This window comes from Brachyhypopomus gauderio, chromosome 12 (assembly GCF_052324685.1).
Source record: "Brachyhypopomus gauderio isolate BG-103 chromosome 12, BGAUD_0.2, whole genome shotgun sequence".
Classification (NCBI taxonomy): Eukaryota; Metazoa; Chordata; class Actinopteri; order Gymnotiformes; family Hypopomidae; genus Brachyhypopomus; species Brachyhypopomus gauderio.
In genome coordinates this window covers 11,968,825-11,986,685 of record NC_135222.1, presented here as the reverse complement: position 1 = coordinate 11,986,685, position 17,861 = coordinate 11,968,825, and positions in this window count along the sequence as shown.

Genomic DNA, 17,861 nt, shown 5'->3' with positions numbered 1-17,861 from the left:
CATATTTAATAATTAACTCTATATATTTCAGTTTCAATCATTTTGCATAATAATTATATCTGCAATTATAGCTTTTGTTTTGTAATAGATGTTAAATGTTGGTACAAAATACCTACTTTAGCATTCTTAGACAGAATGAATAGCCTACCACACATTTAGCACTACAGGGCTAAATACCAGTAGCCTACAAAAAACTAATTAATATTGACAGTATTTTGTGATCAGGGCGGCATGGTGGTGTGGTGGTTACCACTGTCGCCTCACAGCAAGGCGGTCTGGGTTCGATTCTCGGTCTGGGCTGCTCTGTGTGGAGTTTGCATGTTCTCCCTGTGCCTGCGTGTGTTTCCTCCGGGTACTCCGGTTTCCTCCCACAGTCTAAAGACATGCGTGTTAGGTTGGTTGATCACTCTAAATTGCCCGTAGGTGTGAGTGTGTGCGTGTGTGTTGGCCATGCGGTGGACTGGCGACCTGCCCATGGTGTACCCTGCCTTCGCCCGGAGATGCTGGGATTGGCTCCAGCCCCCCCGTGACCCCGACTAGCAGGATAAAGCGGTTCAGATAATGGATGGATGGATTTTGTGATCAACTCGTTCTTGTCCAACAGTGAAATTCAACATGAATTAATTTTGCCATTGAGCCTGTGAACTCGTACAAACACTGAAAACAAAGATGAATGAAACAAACACTGCTTATGTACTGCATATAACTGGTTTCAGTATTGGAAAAATACATGATGACCTTTATCAGTGATCAATTCAGAACACCTTTTAAGGGGCAGTCAAACACCCCTAAATTGAATCTCAGCACTCCCAAAAATAAAAGTAAAAAGTCATCTTTGTAATGAAGGTTTGTCTCTCTGCGAGAAACTGAAACATTTTTACCAGAGGTGGACATTCCAGGTTCAGAACATAAAACTTCTTCCCAGGATTTTAGTCAAGCTTGCTGGATTTTCTAATTAGTGCAAGCCAGGAAAAATTAGTGGAATCAACACAATCCAAGAAGCCTGAGCAAAATCTTGGTAATAACTTTCTGAACCTGGAATGTCCACCTCTGGTGTTAACACAGTAGAAAATATATGATTAAATATTAAATTTAACAACAAAGGAATTGCCTCGAAGTGTTATGATCCACTTTCTCCCCTACTCCTGTCCTGCTTCCCCCAAAGCAGTGCTGTGAGCATGCGCACACACACACACACACACACTAGTGTGACTGTGGTGTAGTAACGCAGACGATTTCTTTATCACTCTGCACCAACATATTACAAACTTTTAACAGTAGCTTTCTTTTACTGCACTGAACCACCAATCACTCATTATGTTGTTATGGGTAGGTAGGAGTGTGGCTATCTGATGTTTTTATCTAGCAAGCTAAAGTTGAGCTCTGATCCTAGGATCGCCCCTGACTCAACATGGATCTAAAGCAAAAAAGCTTGTGTTATATTATGAGGTGTACTTTCTTCTTTAGCAATGCTGTGATGATTGTCAATTTACTTTTCATTACTAGTCATTTGTCATTTAGACAGAGGTCCAAGTTGACATGTGCTTTAAAGCTATATTTAGAGTCTGCTAAGAAAACACTATTTAACTAGCCCAACTAGTTCACAGGTTATTATCTAGCTATGGTTAGAGGATTTTCTCATTTTAAAGCAGTAAGTGAGCAGTTGCTTTCTTGTATATTTATATAAATGTAAATCTCTGTCCACATTAGTGTCTCCGCCGTCTCTTCTATTTATTCTGTAAAGCACTTTGAGTTGCATATATGTATGAAAGGTGCTATACAAATAAATATTATTATTAATATTACTATAGTGCATGTATATAATTCATTAGTCATTGTTTAATTTGCCTCAGATTAGTTTCCATACGGCAAGAACATCTAAACTAGAATGCTTGAAAGAGTAAAGAGGCCAAAAGGGAAGTTCCACCGTAAGTTGTTCATTAGAATATTTTGATTAATGTCCACAGAAAATCTAAAGAATTTCAAAACCTCCTACTTGAGTAGGTGCTTAAGAAGATATTTCTAAAATGCAGAAAGAAATTAATGGCACTCTCCTACATCTCAAAATGAAGGTCACTAATTGACACTCCAGTCAACACGCATTCATTGGTATTGAAAACACCTTTGGCCATGCAACCTTGATTTAAATGCCTTTAGTCACAAACAGTATAACAATACCCCTTTACATTTTCATGTAGGCCCTCCATGTTTTGGTGAATAAAGGAATGATAGACATTACGCTTTTAAGAACAGCATTTCCTTCCAAAATATGCAGCATTAGAAAAATGAACAAACACTCTGTAATATGGTGACTTGACAGAAGAGGGATTTGAACCCTCACCATCTTAGTACAACAGAGGCCAAAGGAGTAAGCCATTACAGGTGCTTTATTGACAATAGGACTCAAGCGCTGAACATAAAGGCCAAATGGAAGAAAGAAATTATTAATGAAGACAGGAATTAGAACTGACTCTGTCAAAGAAAGATCTGCTGAAGAAAGATTAACTAAGAACAAAGTCATTTCTTAACTAACAAATGAGACAAGAAAGGCAACTTGAGGTAGAAGAGAAGGACTCGAGTAGAGTGTGTAAAGGCGCTCAAGGGACAATCCCTAGGGCTCCAACATACTCTGTATGCCAGAACTCTGAACACTGAGTCTGTTTTCCTAGCCCTTATAAAGCCTAACTATCAGGTGAGGCTCATTTGGCTTGATCGTCTCGAAAGCTCCCTCTGGTGGCAGATGGTGGTCAAACCCTGGAGCCAACACTTACATACTCATAAGGATGCATTTCATCATTATGATGGCATTAGTGTGGTATCAAGTATTAGTGTATCTCTGAAATGTTAATGATGAATTAAACAGTAAAATAAGAGCTCAAATTTGTTACCAGATGCATATGGTAGTTAAAATAATAATAATAATAATCTTTATTTGTATAGCACATTTCATAGATTACTTTGATAATAAAATAGAGAGTATTAGACAAAATATAAAACCTTTTATTAGCAGTACAACTGGTATGTCATCTGGTTTGGTCGATATTGATTTAAATTTTACACTGGGAGAAAAGCTTGATGCTTTTCATCCACTCCCACAATCAGCCATTTCATGGTTTTACTCTTACTTAGCTAATCGCTATCAGTTTGTAGAGCTCAATAACATTCCATTCAAACGTACAAAAGTGAAATATGAGGTCCCGCAAGGCTACATTTTAGGACCACTATTATTTGCATTATATATGCTACCATTGGGCACAGTTATAAACAAACATGCTGTCAATTTTCACTGCTATGCAGATGACACTCAACTTTACATATCAGCCAAACCTGATGACAAACTCAGTTTAGGAAAAATTGAGGCCTGTGTAAGAGATATTAAATGCTGGATGTCTCTAAACTTCCTCCAACTTAATGAGGACAAAACAGAAGTTCTCCTGGGCCCTAAGGCCACAAGACAGAAAATTCCAGATCTAATGCTTAATCACGCAGACTACCCCATTACACCTGGCACAGTAGCCAAAAACCTAGGCGTCATACTCGACTCCAACCTATAATTTGATAAATACATAGATAATACTACTAGGATAGCTTTTCTACATCTCCACAACATTGCCAAGTTAAGAAATGCATTATCACAGGATGATGCAGAAAAATTGGTGCACGCCTTTGTTAGCTCCAAATTAGACTACTGTAACTCACTACTGTCAGGATACTCAAATAGCAATCTAAATAAACTTCAAATAGTTCAAAATGCCGCAGCCAGAGTTCTGACTTGATCTAGAAAATTTCATCCTATCAGACCAGTCCTATCAGCCCTACATTGGCTCCCAGTTAAATTCTGTATTGATTTTAAAATTATTTTATTGACTTATAAAGCACTGCATGGGCTTGCTCTTGAATACCTTCAGGAACTTATTTCTATTATGAACCCCCAGGTCCACTAAGATCACAGGGTGCTGGCCTTTTATTAGTTCCAAAAATTAATAAGGTAACAGCAGGGGGAAGAGCCTTTTCTTGTAAGGCCCCCCAGCTTTGGAACAACCTTCCAAAATGCATCCGATCCGTGCAATGCTTTATAAGTTAATAAAAGAATTTTAAAGTCAATACGGAATTTAACTGGGAGCCAATGCAGGGCTGATAGGACTGGACTGATATGCTGAAATTTTCTAGTTCTGGTCAGAACCCTGGCTGCGGCATTTTGAACTATTTGAAGTTTATTTAGATTCCTATTTGAACATCCTGACAGTAGTGCATTGCAGTAGTCTAATCTAGAGCTAACAAAGGCGTGCACCAATTTTTCCGCATCATCCTGTGATAATGCATTTCTTAATTTAGCAATGTTACGGAGATGTAGAAAAGCTATCCTAGTAGTATTATCTATGTATTTATCAAATGATAGGTCAGAGTCGAGTATGACGCCTAGGTTTTTGGCTACTGTGCCAGGTGTAATGGGGTAGCCTGCGAGATTAAGCATTAGATCTGGAATTTTCTGTTTTGAGGCCTTAGGGCCCAGAAGGAGAACTTCTGTTTTGTCCTCATTAAGTTGGAGGAAGTTTAGAGACATCCAGCATTTAATATCTCTTACACAGGCCTCAATTTTTCTTAAACTGAGTTTGTCATCAGGTTTGGCTGATATGTAAAGTTGAGTGTCATCTGCATAGCAGTGAAAATTGACACCATGTTTGTTTATAACTGTGCCCAATGGTAGCATATATAATGTAAATAATAGTGGTCCTAGAATGGAGCCTTGCGGGACCCCATATTTAACTTTTGTACGTTTGGATGGAATATTATTGAGCTCTACAAACTGATAGCGATTTGTTAAGTAAGAATGAAACCATGAAAGGGCTGTGCCAGAGACTCCAACCCAGCGTTCTAACCTTTCTAGCAAGATCCTATGATCAATTGTGTCGAAAGCTGCACTAAGATCAAGAAGCACTAACAGCGATACATAACCTTGATCTGAAGCAAGGAGGAGGTCATTTGTTACTTTAACTAATGCTGTTTCAGTACTGTGATGGGGCCTAAAACCAGATTGGAACTTTTCAAATATGTGATGCCTATGCAGATATAGGCATAATTGCTGGGCAACAGCTTTTTCTATGATCTTAGATATAAATGATGTGTTTGAAATGGGTCTATAATTAGATAGTACAGTAGGATCAAGATTTGGTTTCTTAATCAGAGGTTTAATAACTGCTAATTTACATGATTTGGGCATGTGACCTATTGTAATGGATGAGTTAACTACAGTTGTGATCAAATTTATTCAACCCCCAATGCTGCGAAGGGTTTTATGGAATTCAGTGCACATTTGTAATTGTGTTCATAATGAAATCTTACAAGGACTTGTTAAAGAACTAAATGCAACTAAGATAGCATCAATTTTTTTGTCATAAAGTATTAAATGGCCTTTTTGTGATTTCTTCATTGACACAATTATTCAACCCCTTTACGACTACCACTCCTAAGAACAGAGGTTCATTCCAGTGTTTTCCATCAGGTATTGAAAACATCTGTGGATGTCAACGAGCAGCAATCAAGCATGATAAGCACCAATTAGGCCAGTGGTTCCCAAACTTTTTCTGCCGTGCCCCCCTTTAGTAGATGAGAATATTTTTGCGCCCCCCCTACACCCCCCCATATTGACTAGGGATGTGTTGAAAACTTACAAAAACAATAGGTTCACAACTTTGGTCAAACATGAAAAATATAAACAGCAAGAAACCTTTTAAATGGTTCAAGAATTCTAAATATAATTTAAAATAAATGATGAAATAAGAGAAACAGCAAAACATATGCGGCTAGTTTGCAAGCGCAGACATCACGCAGAGCGCAAAGCATGTAACGGCCAGAAATATGTGTACTGTCTCTTTAAGGGAGCGAGTTGAGTGCGCGTATGGAATATTGTTGTTTTTTAGCTTTCTGCCGAGTCAGACCACTGCTCTTTATTTCATTTCTGTAAGTAACGCATTAAATGAGATTTGGACAACTCACCAGTTCATGTATGAACAGTGAAGTATTGCTGGAGCCCAGGTTTATTTTGGTCAACCAGCAAATAAACGGACTAAGTGGAATACCACCAGCGCGAGTATTAAGGTTGAACTAACTCCGAAAAGCAAGCAATACAAGCATAGAATTAGACTGAATAGATCTGTTTTTATGGATCTGTCACATTGTCACCGATACCCGATCTAGAATTTTTTCAGATATTAATATCGGAATCGGTGCATCCCTAATATTGACACATGTGCACGTTTTACTTTCAAGCTCCGCGCCCCCCCTGCAATAGCTCCGCGCCCCACCTAGGGGGCGCGCCCCCCACTTTGGGAACCACTGAATTAGGCAGATTTAAAAGGACTGTGATACTCAGCTCCTTCTAGACATCTACTGGTGTGTTTCCAAGCATGGTGAAGGCAAGAGAATGGTCCCAGAAGACAAGAGAAGAGGTTATTGCTCTTCACAAGAATGGCAATGGATATAAAAAGATTGCGAAGTTGTTAAATATTCCAAGAGACACTATCGGAAGTATCATTCGCAAGTTCAAGTTAAAGGGCACAGTGGAAACGTTACCTGGTCGTGGCAGAAAGAAGATCCTGACCGCGACTGCTGTGCGCTACCTGAAGCGTAATGTGGAGAAAAATCCCCGCGTGACTGCTAAGGAACTGAAAAAAGACCTGTCAGATGTGGGCACTGAAGTTTCAGCTCAGACAATAAGGCGCGCACTGCATAACGAAGACCTCCATGCCAGAACGCCCAGACGCACCCCCTTGCTGACTCCAAAGAACAAGAAAAGTCGACTGCAGTATGCCAAAAGTCATGTGGACAAGCCACAAAGGTTTTGGGACAGTGTACTGTGGTCAGATGAAACTAAATTAGAACTGTTTGGGACAATGGACCAGCGCTATGTTTGGAGAAGGAAGAACCAGGCTTATGAACAAAAGAACACCTTGCCTACTGTGAAGCATGGCGGGGGGTCAATTATGCTTTGGGGCTGTTTTGCTTCTAATGGTACAGGAAAGCTTCAACGTGTGCAGGGTACCATGAATTCCCTTCAGTACCAGGAGATCTTGGAGGAAAATGTGATGGAGTCAGTCACAAACCTGCAGCTTGGGAGACGTTGGACCTTCCAACAGGACAATGATCCGAAGCACACATCCAAGTCCACTAGAGCATGGTTGAACATGAAAGGCTGGAACATTCTAGAGTGGCCATCGCAATCACCAGACTTAAATCCAATTGAGAACCTCTGGTGGGACCTAAAGAAGGCAGTTGCAGTGCGCAAGCCTAAGAATGTGACTGAACTGGAGGCTTTTGCCCATGAAGAATGGGCTAAGATACCCATAGGTCGCTGCAAGACACTTGTGTCAAGCTATGCTTCACGCTTGAAAGCTGTCATAACTGGAAAAGGATGTTGTTCTAAGTACTAAAAAATAATGTCACTAGGGGGTTGAATAAAACTGATAATGATGTGAGCACAGTAAAGACATTTGTGGTTATTCCATCATAAATATTATGTTATGTTTGTCTAATTTATAAGTGCCTCTTTGATATAATTGTAAATAAGGTGACTGAAATGATCAAAATCAATGTCAAACTGGCCAAAACACTTTATTTCAGTGGGGGTTGAATAAATTTGATCACAACTGTATAGTTAGAAGAGGTTCAGTTACCGCTGGTAATACCTCTTTTAATAACTTTGATGGAACCGAGTCTAGTGTGCAGGTAGCACAATTTAAGGAAGAAATTATTTTCTCTAATTCTGATTGTGGGAGTGGATGAAAAGCATCAAGTTTTTCTCCCAGTATGTGATTTAAATCGATGTCAACCAAACCAGATGACATACCAGTTGTATTGCTAATAAAAGGTTTTATATTTTGTCTAATATTCTCTATTTTATTATCAAAAAAATCTATAAATACATTACTAGTGAGGTTTACTGGAATCAAGGTTCCCCCCTTGAGTCTTGGTTCTTCTCAAGGTTTCTTCCTCATGCCCTTAGGGAGTTTTTCCTTGCCACTGTCGCCCTTGGGTTGCTCACTGGGGGCTAGGACTCGGACACTTGTAAAGCTGCTTTGTGACAACTGTTGTAAAAAGCGCTATATAAATAAAGTTTGATTGATTGAATCATTCATACATACATGCAACTCAGTGCTTTACAGAATAAATTAAAAGAAGCATTAAAAGGAAGCAAAAATAAGACAAAAAAATGTTAAAAGAAATTAAAGATAAAAAAGAAACAAACAAAATAATGACAAATTATAAAATAATAATAATGTAATAAAATAAATATTAAAATAACATGTAACTAAGTGAACAGTGTAGTTAGTGAACAAACATAAATTTACTCAGTTTCTTGCATCAGGTAATTGTTGTGTAGGTGGTTGTCAATCTGCAACACAATATGTTTTATTGGGTTATGTTATTATTGGAATTATAAGCAGTGTTATGTCTTTAAAAAAAAGTATGTAGTTCGTTGCCTTGCATTTTCTTTTCTTACACACACTCAGGCCACTTTATTAGGCACACTGTCCAACTACTCATTAAAGCAAATGTCAAATCAGCCAATCACAGAGCAGCAACTCAATGCATTTAGGCACATAGACAATCTGCTTCAGTTCAAACCGAGCATCAGAATGGGGAAGAAAGGCGATTTAAGTAACTTTGAACGTGGCATGATTGTTGGTGCCAGACGGGCTGGTCTGAGTATTTCAGAAACTGCTGATTTACTGGGATTTCCACGCACAACCATCTCTAGGGTTTACAGAGAATGATCCGAAAAAGAGAAAATATCCAGTGAGCAGCAGTTATGTGGGCACAAATGCCTTGTTGATGCCAAAGGTCAGAGGACAATGGCCTGACGAGCTGATAGAATGGCAACAATAACTCATATAACCAGTTGTTACAACCAAGGCTTGCAGAAGAGCATCTCTGAACACACAACACATCGAACCTTGAGGCGGAAGGGCTACAGTAGCAGAAGACCACAATGGGTGCCACTCCTGTCAGCTAAGAACAAGAAACTGAGGCTACACAGGCTCACCAAAATTGAACAATAGAAGATTGGAAAAACGTTGCCTGGTCTGATGAGTTGATTCTGCTGCAACATTTGGATGGTAGGTGTTGAGTCTTGCATAAATAAAGACGAACGCCTTAAACCGAAGCTTGGCTTTTATTCAAGATATACAGCAGGAGACATCCAACAGATAACCAGAGGTGAGCTTTAGTCGTTCGTTTTATAAGAAGCGCCTAGCGCATGCGCAGGAGCAATCCTACCGTGTCCATGTGCGGAAAATACTCAATTTTACTGTAATCACAGTCAATATTCTACAGTAGGGTCATCCATCCTGCCTTGTATCAACAGTTTAGGCTGGTGGTGGTGGTGCAGTGGTGTGGGGGATATTCTCCTGGCACACTTAGTACCAATTGAGCATCGTGTCAAAAAAAAATTATAAAGATTCAAGTAACAGGGTTTAAAAAGCAAACAAAAAATGTTTATAGGCCTACTTGCAGAGACACACTGCGATGAGATGAGACAATATGTCCGAAACGACAGACGGCTAAACTGTTATTTTTTCCGCCTTACGTACTAAATGGTATGGTATGCCATGTTTAAAATGGTATGCCATGTTGGTTGTTGTCGTGCAAAATGAAAGACATTGATGACATAACTTGCACTTTACTTTGTTTGATTCATCTTTATCTTTTTCAAAATACTCCGACACTTTTGAAGTTTTTTTAGTAGCCATTACAATCTCGGCAGATGCTGACTATCCTGTAGCATGTTCAGCTCCACTCATTTGGATTGTGCAACTGTCCACGACGAGCACGGGACACTGCGCGAACAAAGACGAACACAAAACACTGCGCAAACGCACATTAAATAGACAAACCACATTAGTCCCGAGTGATGATGAGACGAGCCACAGGTGAGACAGATGAACACAAGATGTAACCGCACCCATGGAGATCCACAGACGCAGACGACTAGACGTAGACAACGTAAACATACGCCCAAAAGGGAGGGGTCAGGGGCCGTAATGTGACAACTGCAGGGTGTGATTTAATAATGTGTAGTAAGGAAGATGCCTATTGTTAATGCGCACACATTATTTAAAAATACTTGTTAACAGAAATTAAGATGATTTTATTTGACAAAATAATGGCTATATATAACGAAAACAAAGACATTTCATGTAACAACTAATGCTTAGCAGCATCCTTGGGCACCCCTATGCAGTTTGAATTGTACATTCGACTATGACGTTCATAGTCGACTAGGGGGTATAGAAAAATTAGAAAAGGTCCAACTTCAATTCTTCATTCTCCAAGTTCCACCCAGATCTTGAATAAATACTAAATACTCTTGGTGTGAGACCATGATCAGGAAGGTGGTTCACCCAACGTGACGCTCAGCCATTGTACTCAGGTTGTGCTGATCTGACGAGGACTCAGTCAGTTTACATAGCTGCCAGGAATTTGTGTGATAAAAACTGTTATGGATACATTTATCTGGTGCTCTGTGTTTTGCATGTATTTACAGTGTCTCTCTTTCTAAACTGAATAGACAGATTGTGTCTCGCAGGGAGTAAAGACGCAGAAGGTGGAAATGAATGGAATGCGAACGCCATTGGAACGCAGAAGAAACTTATAAAAGTGGATCAGTTGTTTGCACCACGAGCGGGGTGGTTCTGTGATCTATTTGACTCGGTTGCCAGGGTTCATACACTTTTTTGACAACTAATTTCCATGACTTTTCCATGACTTTCAGACAAATTTCAATGACTGTACATTCTCTAAACATATGTGTAGACACGAAAAATAAGAAAAAATCCAGGCTAAAATTCCACAGTATATCATCAATTAATGAAAAGACACTTGGTTTAATTGAAAAAATAAACATTTACCGTATTTTCAATATCAATATAAGCCGCATCTAAGTTTTTTTTAATGGAAAATGTTGTAGCTATAAGCCGTATCCGGGCTAAAAGCCGGCGAGTTCCCGCTTACCGACGGGTCTGGTTAACGACGGACGGAGTTACGACCGACTTTTCTTAATTTCGCGCGGTGCGTGGAGGTGCAGTGGCAGCACTGTGGAGTGGAGTGTTGTGTTGTGTACGATAAGCTGAAGCAGCACAGCCTCCACCGCAGCCCATCTCGGCAACGCGGTCGCTCTTTCTCACGCTGTACGCACGAGAACATTGTTAGTTTTTTTCTATTCTGTGTTTACGATCAAGGCGTGTCTAAATCTAGGTTCGCGCTTAACGACGAAAACTGCTTTGCGTCGGACTTTTCAGTCTCTAACCCCAACGTTAACCAGTTGGTTAACCACACAGTGCACATTTTGCATGCCCTGTGTCCTTGTCTTTCTCAAGCCATAGCTTGTATTTGTCCAACTGAAGCAGCCATAGTTGAATCGGCATTTACCAGCATTACGCTGATTTACATGTCATCAAAGTACAATCTACAGCTCCGCTTGGAGTCCAACGCTAACGTAGCGAACTAACCTGTGAAGTTACGTTAGTGGTCTGCACAAAGAAAAAACATGGCTATATTATATATGTTTATTTTTTCTTCCGGTTATCGACATATATTTATTGTGTCAAGCAAATTTCCATGACTTTTCCAAAACATTTGAGTATTTTTAGTTTTTCCAAAACTTATCCAGGCCTGGAAATTGCTATTTTCAAATTCCATAACTTTTCCAGGTTTTTCATGACCGTACGAACCCTGGGTTGCCGTCTGTTGTACTGTATGTCTGTGAAATTGTGCTATTTCGGACCTTGGTTAAAACCCCCTTTAGTTAGTTGGGAAGTTCCGCTGTTCAGGGGATCTTTTGAAGCACATATATATATACAGTATATATATATCTCCCCCTATCAGGACTGTGATGCCTGCTGTTCGTTTACAGAGGGCCAGGCCATTATAATTCAGCGCAATACCAGTTTCAAATGACAGTAAAATTGACCAATCATATCTTTCCTCTTAGTGGGCAGGCTTAACTGTATGATCATTTCTGCCTGCTGTGGCGACGCTAGCTGGTGTTAGCGTACCACCGCTAGCTAGTTTCGATTCAGTCCTTTGATGCACTCGTGTGCGTTGTTTACATATTCCGCTTCCGAGGAACATGGAGCTGTGAACCTCATTTTGTTGGAACCTTATTTTGCTTAAGAAGTTATCTAGTACAGATATTATTGTTTATTGCGTTTCTAAAGCTGTACTGTCATCTCAGTTTTTTATTTTTTATTTATTGCAGTTAATTAGGAAATGAAACAATTGTTTTTTTTTTTCGGGGGGGGAGCGGGCCCAGGTTTAATAGTCACAGTTCGCTACTGATATATATATCAAGGTTACCAAGGTTATAATAGTTAACGAAAATAAACAAAAAAACGAAAATTGATATTGAAAAAACATGAAATCGATTTTTTTCACTAGAAGTTTTACATTAGCTGGCAGAATCGTACGGCACCTCATGGTCCGTCACGTCTCTTCTTTAGAGCTCCTGCTCGCCATGCTAGCCTACAAAATTACGACAACAAAATTTGGGAGAAAACGGCAAGTCTTCTATGGGATTTTTAAAATATGACTACGAGAAAGACTACCTGTATTGTAGTGGAAACAGGTGATAAAATATATAGAGTAGTTCTCAAGAGGAAAAACCCCATTGTAACGATCTGCGCGGGGCAGAACAGGGAGGCGGACACAAGCGCTGAGGAGAGCGAGATTTATTAATGGAAATTCCAAAGGCAGAGTTGTAGTCACGGGCATGGGTCATAACGGGTTGGCAATCCTGACATGAAATGTACACAGGCATGAACACGGACAAAGAAAACAACAAGGCAGACTGACTACGGAAGGACAGGCAAAATACACGGGTGACGGGTAACACAAGGCGCAAACACGGCAGTACTCACGATGAACGAGATCAGACAACTCACAGGCATAAACAAAAAGACCGACAACTAGACCTGGGAGACACAGGGACTAATATACACAGGACTAAACTAGGGACAGGTGATGACAATGACACAGGGGCGTGGTAACAAACAAGGAATCCATCAAAACCAACGAGCAGGGCGGGACAAACAGGCAGGGAACACGGACATGAGGGAACCCAGAGTGACAGCTACGAGAGGGGGCGTTGCCCTACGTGACATAACCCCCCCTCAAAGCGTGCCACTCCGGGGCACGCAAGGGCAGACAGGACAGGGACAGCGGACACAGGACAGACCGGAGGGACAGGACCAGACAAAATAGGACGAGGGACCTGGGACACGGCATGACACGGGACACAGGGAGACCGGATAGGGCCAGGGTGAGGCACAGGAGCAGGGCTGGACAGGACAGGACCGCGGACAGACACTGGAGCGGGGCCAGGGGACAGGGCAGAGGTAAACACTGAGACAAAAACGGCTTGGACTACAGAGACCGGCACAGGAACAAAGTGGGTCAGGACTTGGGGAACAGACACGGGGACAGGGACCTGGAGGAAACGACCAGACACAGGGACGGGCACGAGGACACGAACAGGTACACACACAGGAACTGGGACCAACACAAAACCAGGGACAGAACATGGGAGCAAGGGGAACATGGGCAACGAGACGGGGGCACATGGCAGAGCAGGGGGCACAAAGAGTCCAGGCCCAATAGAGGGCAGCACAGTCTCTGGGGACACAGGCGCGGCCGGGCGGCGGGCAGCGGGCACAGGCGCGGCCGGGCGGCGGGCAGCGGGCACAGGCAGGGTCCGCTGGCGGGCAGTGGGAACAGGAGCCGGCAGACAGGCAGCGGGAACAGGCAGGGTCCGCTGGCGGGCAGCGGGAACAGGCAGGGTCCGCTGGCGGGCAGCGGGAACAGGCGGAGCCGGCGAGGACGACCTCTCCAGGGTCGCGGGGACAGGAACCGGTGTGGACGACCCCTCCAGGGTCGCGGGGACAGGAACCGGCGTGGACGACCCCTCCAGGGTCGCGGGGACAGGAACCGGCGTGGACGACCCCTCCAGGGTCGCGGGGACAGGAACCGGCACGGACTGCCTACGGGCAGCGGGGACAGGAACCGGCACGGACTGCCTACGGGCAGCGGGAACTGGAACCTGGAGTGAGGAGATGCGGTCGGGGGGCATGTACGCCAAGCCGACGTCCTCGGGGGGCGGAGCCACCAAGCCGACGTCCTCGGGGGGCGGAGCCACCAAGCCGACGTCCTCGGGGGGCGGAGCCACCAAGCCGACGTCCTCGGGGGGCGGAGCCACCAAGCCGACGTCATCGGGGGGCGGGACCGCCATACTGACGTCATCGGGGGGCGGGACCGCCAAGCCGACGTGGCTTGTACTCCCCCCCAAAAAATACTTGGGGGTGTCGTGATGTGTAGCTGGCTGGATCAGCGGCGGTAGGTCCTCCTCCTCAGGGTCCTGGGTGAGCCTGGAAGAATACACAGACACAGAAGCCCCTCGGTGGCTCTCTCTGCGACGGCTCCGCCTCCTCTGAGGCGTCGGGAGCTCGCAGAAGCCATCGAGAGCCAACCGAGGGTTAAGCAAACGCCAGTCTGTGCACTCAATCCGTCTGCCCGCGACTTGTACTACAGGTTTCTCCTCCCTATAGTGATCAAGCCGGGCAGACACGTAGCGCTCAACAGGAGTCTCGACGCGAAAGCCAGTCGAAACCGAAAGTGACTGGGCTTTCGTTGGTGCGCGTCGAGACTTCCGTGTTCCCACAGCGCCAGGGGAATTTCTGTCTCTGGTTCGTTCACGCTGCGATATCGGAGAGTTGAACTGGACCGAACCAGCCAACATCTCATCACAGCGATTAAACTCACCAGAGTCTCGCTCCCTCGCTGTGTCCTTGTTTGTTCGGTCTTTATGTAACGATCTGCGCGGGGCAGAACAGGGAGGCGGACACAAGCGCTGAGGAGAGCGAGATTTATTAATGGAAATTCCAAAGGCAGAGTTGTAGTCACGGGCATGGGTCATAACGGGTTGGCAATCCTGACATGAAATGTACACAGGCATGAACACGGACAAAGAAAACAACAAGGCAGACTGACTACGGAAGGACAGGCAAAATACACGGGTGACGGGTAACACAAGGCGCAAACACGGCAGTACTCACGATGAACGAGATCAGACAACTCACAGGCATAAACAAAAAGACCGACAACTAGACCTGGGAGACACAGGGACTAATATACACAGGACTAAACTAGGGACAAGTGATGACAATGACACAGGGGCGTGGTAACAAACAAGGAATCCATCAAAACCAACGAGCAGGGCGGGACAAACAGGCAGGGAACACGGACATGAGGGAACCCAGAGTGACAGCTACGAGAGGGGGCGTTGCCCTACGTGACACCCATGAAACTCAAAGCTCACACAATAGGGCTAACTGCCAGTACCTTGACAAGCTAGCCTCTGAGTAGCTCCGCCGAAAGAGAAGCACCATCCCAGCTAGGTAGCACCGGGAAGGAGACAACCATAATGGACCATTTTCACCAGTCAAATAGCTCAAATAGCTGCTGGTTAGTTACTATGCAGGAAAACCGCAAGCGGGAGGATGCACTAGTTAATGTGTTGAGACTGGATGTCAACACGACTGTGTGACTCGATTGCCTTCAAAAAGTTTGGCTTTTCACTCGAACCAAAATAGGGTTACGCTCCTATGTTCGTGTCTGCCCTTAGTCTGGTCTTTTTCAGCAGCAATATTCACAACGGAATGATGTCCAGACCTATTTAAATCAAATGAATCTGAATGCCAGACAATGTGTTAAGAACCTGGGCGTCACCTTTGATAATGAGCTCAGCTTCAAATCACACATCATGACTACATGCAAGACAGCTTATTTTCACCTTCGAAACATTGCTAAGGTCCGAGATATGCTCACTCCTGCTGACAGTGAAATCTTGTCCATGCATTTATCACATCAAGGCTAGATTATTGTAACGCTGTTCTATCTGCTCTTCCAAAGAGCTCTATTTCGCACCTACAGCAAGTTCAGAACGCGGCTGCAAGGGTTCTGACCCGCAGGAGAAAGAGAGATCATATTACACCTGCACTCCACTCACTGCACTGGTTACCTGTCAGCTTTAGGATAGATTTTAAGGTTATAGTCATGGTTTTTAAATGTCTTCATGGTCTTGCCCCTCTTTACCTCAGTGAAATGATGGTTAGATATGTTCCAGTCAGGTCTCTGAGGTCTTCAAACAGTAATCTACTGGTGATTCCTAGATGCCGATTAAAGATTGGCGAGGGTGCTTTTAGCCACTATGGCCCAAAGCTCTGGAATTCTCTTCCTGAAGAGCTCAGAGGCATTTCTTCCCTGAATAGTTTCAAGAACAGTCTCAAAACTTTCCTGTTTAGATCTGCTTTTAGTTAAGAAACTCTAGTCTATTATTTTATAATTTGTCACTTTATTTAATTATTTCTTTTTATCTTTAATTTTAATGTTTTATTTTTATCTTCTTATATCTACTTATCTTAATTAGTTTTACTTACTTTACTTTTTTATTATATTGTTTACTTTACTTTTTTACATTTTGTTATTTTACTTTAATTTCTTCTAACATTTTCTTTTTGTCTTCTCCTTTTTGTTTCTTTTATTTATACTGTAAAGCACTTTGAGTTGCATGTATGTATGAAAGGTGCTATACAAATAAAGATTATTATTATTATTATATTTAAGGCTTCTATCTTGTGGACTGTTGGCTGTTCCAACATTAATTGAATGCATTATTTTAAATAGTATCTTTTGATGAGATTTAATTACACAATATTTATTTAAATCATTTTGAATCCTGCACCTGACAAATAACCCAAAGTATAAATGTCAGGGTGACCACTCTGGACCCTTCCCTGTGGGCGTGTCGTTGTGTCGTCTGCGTGCAGTTTGTAGTTCCGTGGGTGTGGGTCGTTTGTGAGCGTGTTCATAGTCGCACCTGTGCCTTGTCTCGAAATCACGAGGGTATGTGTCAATCACCTATTTAATGTGCGTTCGCGCATTGTGCTCGTCTTTGTCTAAAGTTTTGTGCCTGCGTGTCAGTCCGTTAGTGCTTATCCTCCGCACGGAGCTTACACGTGTTATTTGTATTATTAAACGTTTCATGTTGCATCACGTTCGGCGCTTGTCGTGCCTCCTCCTTCATGCGTCACAATAAAAAAACTAAAGCTAATACTAGAACTAATGAAAACTAAACTAAAACTAAGCTTTTAAAAATAATGAAAACTAATAAAAACTAGCAAACATGCTCTAAAAACTAATTAAAACTAACTGAATTAGAAAAAAAGTCACAATTAATGAAAAATCCAAAACTATAGGCCCTTTTCACACTTCCGCATTTTTTCTTACGGAAGCTCTCGTCGCAGGGTAAAGTTACTTCCGTTACAAAAAAATTATAAAATAAAATAAATAAATAAATAAATAATGAAAAAAAATTATCATTAAACATTTAAACAATGGCAGAGTCCAAGAACAAGAGCTTTTACAGTGTACCAGGGTGTTCGAACTCGAAGCAAAAACAGCCATATCTCAGTTTCCATGGTTTTCCGGCTGACAACGAGCAGAAAAGAAAATTGGTTTGTGCAATTAGGAGAGATGAAGGGGAAAACTTTGTGATTTCACTGCTGCAGACTACATAGTAGAGGTCTGCACTCCCGCGGGACAGAATTTAATTGTTATTGGCGGGAGCGGGAGTTTAATTTGTCCAGGCGATGGGGGAGCGGGACCGCATATACATGTAGAAAAATCCCACAAATTAATAAATAGTCTAGAAAATTATAATAATAACAACGCAATGATTTCCATGCATAAGGAATAGGACGAAAACAACTAATCATTCAGTAAGTAGGCAATAAACTAATTCAAAATATTGG